The 8,802-nt window shown below is 31.9% G+C and overlaps 1 long non-coding RNA gene across 2 annotated transcripts; it reads right to left on the reverse strand.

Moving 5' to 3' along the window:
• Window positions 1-5,362: 5,362 nt before the first annotated feature.
• Window positions 5,363-6,789, reverse strand: LOC121206257 (uncharacterized). 2 transcript variants are annotated; one of them, XR_005901320.1, is made up of 3 exons: window positions 6,373-6,789; window positions 6,151-6,286; window positions 5,363-5,794 (listed from the first exon to the last, which is right to left on the reverse strand). It is a non-coding gene; the product is annotated as an uncharacterized lncRNA (long non-coding RNA). The 2 variants fall into 2 exon arrangements; XR_005901319.1 differs by having other exon boundaries at window positions 5,363-6,286.
• Between the last annotated feature and the right edge of the window lie 2,013 nt (window positions 6,790-8,802).

Consider the following 8,802-nt stretch of genomic DNA (forward strand, 5'->3'; position numbering starts at 1 on the left):
TGCCAAATAATTAACGAAAACAATTTTAAAATGTATTTAATACCTGTTACCTTTCATCACCGAATGGTAATACTTAAATCTAAGCTCACTAAGTATTATATCTATGCACATACGAGCTTAAGCCAAAGCATAAAAAGCAAATTCACATATGTATACTTCATCTTAACTTAATCACATCCAAACTAACTTAACATGCTTATGACCGATTCCACCATGTCACTTACTAAGTCACAAACCAACCTTAATATACAATCACATAGCACCACATATAAATGTTCATAGCATACGGCATCTTGACCCAAAATAGACTCAAACTATAACTAAACCGAAACCAAAATCAAGCAAGGTAGTTAAGCCATTTTCGCATGGCTAATATACAAACATTTTCAAAATAATTAACCCCAAAGCCAGCCTATACATGCCATAATTTAAGTTTAGCTTATAAGGTACCAAAATAGTAGATAGTGTGATGAACTTGGCTGACGGTCCTTGAGCTTGTAGCTTGACTCCAAAATTTATAAAACAGATTAAACACAACACACAGAGTAAGCTATCACAACTTAGTAAGTCATATGCAAATAAATAACCCAATGGAGTTAACAATTTAACTAAAAAGAACCAAATTATTTTATCATTTCACATTTAGATCCAATCGTTTATAAATACATATATTCATATCAAGTATATATATATAAACATATAAAATTATTTTCATTTATATTATCACCTTGATCGAATGTTTATATAGCCAAAATTTATATATTGACATTTAACCTTCACAGCCAAATATTCATTATACACCTAGTTCACATACACAACCACAAAACTCATATGGCTTAATATAATTTCATATACATATATTAACCATATAACCGAATATGTATCTTATCATTTGAACACATATACATAAGAACTATCATAACATGCTTACTACTCATTCACAAAACAAAAACACATATCATATACACATATTTTCTTAATTTCCACTTACAGGATTCGTAACAAATAGCCAAGGTTTTTACTTACCTTTTTCTCAAGTAGGTGACAAGTTAATCCTTACTTGACATATAGCTCGTTTTACACATTCGAACTTATTATACCTTTTCCCAATGAACTATTCGGAATTGGATAGGACACTCGGATAATCACACAAGTCGTACAATGCCAACGTCCCTGACATGGTCTTACATGTAGTCACATATCGATGCCACTGTCCCAGACAGGGTCTTACTCGTAAACACAAATCGGAATCACATATCGATGCCATGGTCTTACTCGCACACATATATCAGAATCCTATGTCATAACATATGTATCCTAACTATTCCTAAGGTTCATATGGGGCTTTCGGACGTCGTAACTCGGTCGAAACGATTGCACGAACATAGTCACATGCTTACATATTCGGAATTAGCACATATTAATTCATATATTTCATATCATCATATATACTTTACATTTAATTACAATTAAGTACGTCTATTTTCTTATAAACTTATCTCGGACGTTATAAAACGGAACAGGGCAGCTAGTCGACGACTTTCGTTTTCCCCCATTCCAAATTTAATTTCTTTGGTTCTTGATCTAAACATATTCAAATTAAGCTCACTCAAACATATTTCATTCAATTTAGTCCAAAAACACATAAAAGGAAAAATTACCATTTACCCCTAACATTTACAATTTTTACAATTTAGTCCCTATTGCACAAAATACGAAATATGCAAAATTTCCTTATACTCATGTTGGGCCGAATTTTACCCATACTCATACCAACCCATATATTTCATTGATTTTACATTTTAGTCCCTAAAATTATTATTTTTGAAATTTAGTCCTAATTACTCAAAATCATCAAAAAATCCAATAGAAAATAGGTTAATTTAAAACATATCTTTCATATTTCATCATCAAACAACAAAAATCACAAGCTATCAACAATGGCACAACTCAAAATATTCATCAAAATCAAAAATTAAAGCATGGGTCTTGAAGATTACTAAGCAACGATCTCAAAAACGTAAAAATTATCAAAAACCGAACAAAAACGAACCTTGATTGAGCTTGAATATATGCTGAACCCTAGCTTGGCTTCTTTCTTTTTCTTTGTTTTAGCTTCAGTTAAAAAGAATGAATAAAGAATACATAGTTTTATTTTATGATATATTAACATATATATTAACTTATTACTAATTTACCTAATTATCCTTAATGAAATAATAATGAAATTATATAGCATATGTCCATTACCGTCCAAACATCATGTTAATGGAATAATTTCAACATAAATACCCCAAATTAGAAAACCATTAGTAATTCGACCCTTATACAAGTTACCATCTAATTTTTATTTTACACGATTAAGTCCTTATATTTAATCGGATACCTAAACGACAAAATTAAATCACGAAAATTTTACAGATATAAACTCACACAAAATAAACACAAAAAATAATTTTTATATATTTTTTACTCGGATTCGTGGTCCCGAAACCACCATTCCGATTAGGGTCTAAATCCGGCTGTTACACATGCCAGGCCCGACCCGAAATATGGGCCTAAAAATTTATCCAAGCCCGGCCCCAAATAAAATGGTTAAGCCCGAGCCCTGCAAGGCCCAGCCCATATTAATTTTTTTTTAGCTTATTTCATTAAATAAAAAATTTTAAAATATAATAAATCAAATACATTTAAAAACATAAAAATAAATATTAAAACAAGAAACAAATAAAAAAATGAGACTAAAACAATTCTTAAAAGAATACACAAATTGAAAATATAATAAAAAGTGGTTATATTAAAATTAAAAATAAAATATAAATATGATTAAAAATAAAAATATATATAGCATATAATTCGGGCCAGGCCCAGGCCAAAAAAGTTTTACCCAAGGCCCAACCCGTTTTCTAAACCGGCCATATTTTTTTACCCAAACCCATATTTCAAGCCTATATTTTTACCCGAACCCTCTTATTTTTGGGCAGGCCTTTGGGTCGAGCAGGGTAGCTCGACCCATGCACACCTTTAAGATAGAGGAGTAGCAAATACAAAGTAGTGGGATCTTTTTCCAAGGTATAAGGTCAACCACTTACAACATAGTTTTTCAAATCACTATCCGGTTGTTGTGGATACATTTGGGGATGAGAGTATACAATAAGGGGTAAAACAGTGGCATTTTCGTTTTAATGCAAACTGGATTTTGAACGATGAACTTGAAGAATGGTTAAAACGAGAATGGAATTCAAATAGTCTGGATGTGCTAGAGAAGCTGAAGAAAGTGGGGTCAAATTTGAGTATTTGAGCAAAAAATGAGAAAAAGATAAAAGATTGACAAACAGAAATATTAAATGGCAGATTGCTGGAACTAGATGCTAGCAAAATCAATGATGCAGTTTTGGAGGAAATTATAGAGATTAAATTAGAATTGAATTTTGAAGCAAATAAAGAAGAGTTTTCTGGGACCAAAGGGCAAGAGTGAACTGGCTTCGTATGGGAGACAGGAATACAGCATCCTTTCACAATAGTGCGACACACCAAAGAAGGAAAAACATGATTAAGGGGCGGGAAAATGAAGCTGGGAACTTGGTTACTGATGAGGATGAAATATCTAATTTGGCTACAAAGTACTTCAAAGATTTATTCTCATCTAAACAAGTAAGTAATTGTGATAGTTTGCTTGAGTCTTTTTTACCTTACATCACGGATGAACACAACGATATTTTAATGGAAGATTTTAAAGAAGAATAAGTTGTTAAGGCAGTAAAATCCATAGCACCCCTTAAGGCACCAGGGCAGGACGAATTTTCGGTAATTTTCTATCAAAAATACTGGCATATTGTTGGAGAGGGAGTTATTAGACATTGCTTGGACATTCATAACGTTCAAAGAAACATAGAGGAGATAAATAATACGAGCATCGTCCTTATTTCTAAAGAGAAATCGCCAAAGTCAATGAACAAGTTTATTCCTATTAGTCTTTGTAATATGATTTATAAAATTGTTTCAAAAGTTCTTGTTAATCGTTTTCGATAGGTACTTGATTTATGTATTGATGGTACATAAGGGGCGTTTGTACATGGAAGACAAATCACATACAACATATTTGTGGCATATGAAATCTTGCATTCTTTCAAAAAAAGAAGAGGGACATCGAAAAAAAACTTCTCGTTAAAACTGGATATGAGTAAAGCATTTGACAGGATTGAATTGAGTTTTTTAGAAAAAATGATGCGCAATATGGGCTTTTGTGAGGATTGGATTTTACTTATTATGAGATGCATTACTAGTGTAGTATATGCAGTGGTGATCAATGGGAAGAATGGAGAAGAATTCAGGCCTCAACGAGGGCTAAGACAATGTGATCCATTAAGTTCGTATTTGTTTCTCATTTGCGCGGAAGGATTTCCAAGGCTAATTGTGCTTGCAAAATGGGAAAGGAGGTTTTCTGAGACAAAGATGGGAAGAGAAAACGTTTCGATGTCACATCTGTTTTTTGCAAACGATAGTGTACTGTTTGGAGAGGCTTCAGTTGAAGGGGCAAATAGTATGAAACGTGTGATCCAAGAGTATGAAAAGGTTTCAGGGTAATTGGTCAATTTTGATAAGTCTCTTATCTATTTCAGCGGTAATGTTGATTTGGCTACACAGGCTCAGGTGGGAAGAATTTTAGAAGTAAGAATTTCCAATAATTTGGAGAATTATTTGAGGTTGCCAACTATGGTGGGCCATAAAAAAAAGCACACTTTTGTGGCTATTAAAAAGCGATGTGTGAAGTTGTTGAGTAATTGGAATATGAGATTATTATCGGCTGGAGGTAAGGAGGTATTTTTAAAATCTATTTTACAAGCAATCCCAGTCTACACAATATAATGTTTTAAGTTACCAATTTCATTTTGTCAAGAACTCAAGAATTTAATGAGCAAATTTTGGTGTCATAATTCAAAAACAAATAAATGTATTCACTGGTGCAAATGGAGTGAATTGTGCATCCCCAAAGCGAATGGAGGGTTAGGGTTTAAAGATCTGTCAAAATTCGATTTGGCCTTGTTAACGAAGTAGGGGTCGAAACTTATTATGCAACCCGATTATTTGTTTGCGCTTGTAATGAAAGCTAAGTATTTCCCAAACGAGGATTTATGAGTGCATGGTTAGGTTCTTACCCTTAGTATACCTGGCGCAGTATTTAGGGAGCCAAACATCTTCTCGAGGAAGGGATGGGATGGCGAATTGGTAATGGGGTATCAGTCAATATTTGGAATGATAGCTGGCTTCCTGGACCTGGCAATGGCAGATTAAAATGTCAAAATATAGATATCAGGTACTCTCAAGTTTCTGATTTAATTAACAAGGAAACTAATACCTGGAAGCAAGAAATAATTCACACGTTATTCAGAGAGGAGCAGCTAAAGAACATTATCTCAATCCCTTTGGTGAACAGTAGTCTACAGGATATACCAGTATGGCGAGGTGACAATTCTGGGATATACACAGCAAAAAGTGGCTACAGATGGCTTATTACAAAGGGGGTACAAGAATAAATAATGAAATCCCTACTACTTTCTTTACAAGACTTTGGGAGCTCAAGATTCCAAGTAAAATACGCATTCTTATATGGAGAATTGATAATGACTATCAACATACTTTACATAATCTAAAAATCCGTAATCTGGTTGTCAACACTTTATGCCCGGTGTGCCAAACTGAGAAGGAATCGGTGGACCATCTCTTTAAAGCCTGCACCTTCACGCAGCAGGTTTTGCGGGTTTTAGGAGTGACAGGTCCAACATGTAAGAGTCTAGTTGGAAAAATTGGTTAGCAACATAATTTGAAAACTATAGCACAGAAGCATGTAAAATCAAATCTATCGCATATTGGGCAATTTGGTATAATCGCAACAAACTCTATCATGATGGTGAACGAGAGCAAGTACCTGAAGTTGTGGGATTCATTAAGGCCTACTATGCAGAAACATCTCTTATGGTGGGAAGATTAAAGAATACATGTGATGTTAGACATTCAGTTTGGGAACCACCAGACAATGACACCATAAAAATCAATTTTGACGCTTCTTTTAATCAAATAACAAGATATTTTATCTCAGGAATCATAGCACAAAACAAGGAAGGTTTAATAATGGCAGCCTGTACCTACCCATAGGAAAACATTTCAGGCCCAGTGATGGTCGAGGCAAGGGCGTGTCTGCAAGCCTTTATTATGGTTGAAGATATGGGGTTCCAAGACATATGCATAGAAGGGGATGCGCTAACCGTAATATGCAAACTGAACTCTGCGAAAGAAGATAGATCGTGTATTAGTAACTTGATTAAAGAAATTAAGGGGAGAAGTTACAACTTTAGAGTTTCAAACATGCACCAAGGGAGGCCAACAAAGCTGCTCATGTGATGGCAAAGGAATGAGGGCATTACGAGCATCCTCGGTTCTGGATAGAGGAGGTGCTGCATATAGTGGAGATCCTGGCAAATCAAGAGAGGAGAAATGGTACTCCTGACAGTTAGATAGAGAGGTAGAGTTCGGGCTCTGTGGTGTTTGTTTGCCCGAAGAACTTGCGATTTTGAAAGAGACTGTGGTTCTTGAAGGGTTGATTTGGGGAGAAAATGGGTCTCTTGATTGGCTGATACAGGGGTATTCCTTTCAACAGAAAAGAAGAAGGGAGAAGAAGGGTTACAGAGGCTATGTCTTTTCATTTTACTTTTGCTTGTTCAGTTCACCATTAAGGCCCAGTTCTGCATTGCTTTTCAAAAACACTTCTGACTCAAAAGCACTTTTGGAAGAAAAGCTGTGCAGAACAAGCTGCTTTTGGCTGAAATTTTTAGCTTTTCAGAAGTGCTTTTGAAAAGCACTTCTGAAACGGAGAAGTTAAAATTTTTAGCTTTTCCTCTCCCAAAAGCACTTTTAGTGCTTAATTACTTTTTCACCCCTTCAATAATAGAGTACTTCTCTTTTTTTTCTTGGTACTTAATTACAAATGTGTTAAAATCATTAATTAAAAATAAAAAATATTTTTTTAAAATACTAATTATAAATATTTAATAGTTATATTTAAATATTTAAAATATAGTTTATATACTCTAATTAAATTTTATAAATAATTAATATTTATTGCTTAAAAATATTTAAAATTTATATTTTATATATTAAAATATTAACAAGAAATTATAATATATTTTTTATATTTTTACTAAAATATAATAATATTAACTAATTTAAATATTATTTAAATGTATATTTGTTACTTGATAATAACATGTCTAAAATGCACATTTTATTTCTCAAAAGTACTTTTTGACAGCAATGCTAAACACTCAAATTTTAAACCAAATTTTTCAAAAGCACTTCTCAAAAGCACTTTTCCACAGCGCTTCTCAAAAGCACTTTTCAAAAGCATTGCCAAACTAGTCCTAAAGCAATTAGGCACAGTTTTTTATTTCAATTTTACTTTTACATTTTCAAGGCACCGTTTGGGTGGCCAAGTATTTTTAGATAGCTTTAATTTCCTGCTTTTTAGGCCCGTAACCATTGTTAATGCTTCTTCTATCAATAAATAGTATCGGTTGCTTTCTTCAAAAAAAATATATAACACACATTGTAAATCATTAATACATAATAAAATTTAAATCACAATAAATTTTTAAAAAAAATTAGCTTTTACTAATATTGTGAATTAGACTTGATTATGGGTCGAGCTATCCACTCAAGCCCACTTAAAAAGCAAGAGGGTTTAGACAAAAATATAGGTATGAGAAATTGGTTTAGATAAAATGATAAAGTCCATTTTCTAAACTGGTAGGGCATCGGGTAAGATTTTTTAGCATTTGCATAATTTTTTTTATTGTTGTTATGTTGTCATTTTACTATTATATTGTTACTATTTTGTTGTTATTATTTAGATATTGTATAACTCTTATTTTATTATTAATTTTGTTACTATTTTAGAGACATTTGTTTGTTAAGTTGCATTTATTTTAGTATTAAGTATAAAAACTAATTTTTAATGTATTTCGAACTTGTTAGGAAATATTTATTTTAATAAATTTGATGTATTATATTTTTAAAATTTTATTTTTATATAAAATTTTAAATTTAGTATTTTTTTTATTTGGGTCAGGCTTTGACAAAAATTTAAATTCATTTTTTAGATTGAACCAGACAATAACCTAAAAAATAAACCTAAAATTTTATATTGATCCAACTCAAATCTAACCCGACTTAACTCATAATCAGTTCCACACATTAAAAGAGATTTATGTGTTTTATTTTTGTGGATGAAATAATATTTATTTTATTTCCATTAAAATTTGCATCAAATAGACTATTTGGGATTGCGGGCATATTTTATAAGAAATTAGAATTCAAACAAAAATGAAAGATAAAGTTTTTGTAATAGAAAATAAAATTAGTATACTATAAATAAAGCAAAAAAAATCGAGTTTAATTCTAGATTTATTTCAACCACTTGTTCGGTGAATATAACTATCATTTGAATTTTAAAAGGAGGAAAAGGTCAAGGATTAATGATAGATTCTCCACATCAGGCGACCCTAAGGAGAGACACGTGTCTTTCTAACATTCTTTCTTCTTTTGCATGTTTTACACGCCAGTGGATTCCATTGTTCTTTAATCTTACTCGCTAGTCCAATTTTTAGTACCGTCCACTAAATTTGTCGCGATTTTTAATGATAAAAAAGAATTAAACTTTAAATTTTATTTTTAAACTATTATAAATGGAAATTTGAAAGAAATAATTTATAAAATTTAATTAATTAAAATATTTAAAATAATTAA

The sequence above is a fragment of the Gossypium hirsutum genome, chromosome A09 (genome assembly GCF_007990345.1).
Source record: "Gossypium hirsutum isolate 1008001.06 chromosome A09, Gossypium_hirsutum_v2.1, whole genome shotgun sequence".
NCBI lineage: Eukaryota > Viridiplantae > Streptophyta > Magnoliopsida > Malvales > Malvaceae > Gossypium > Gossypium hirsutum.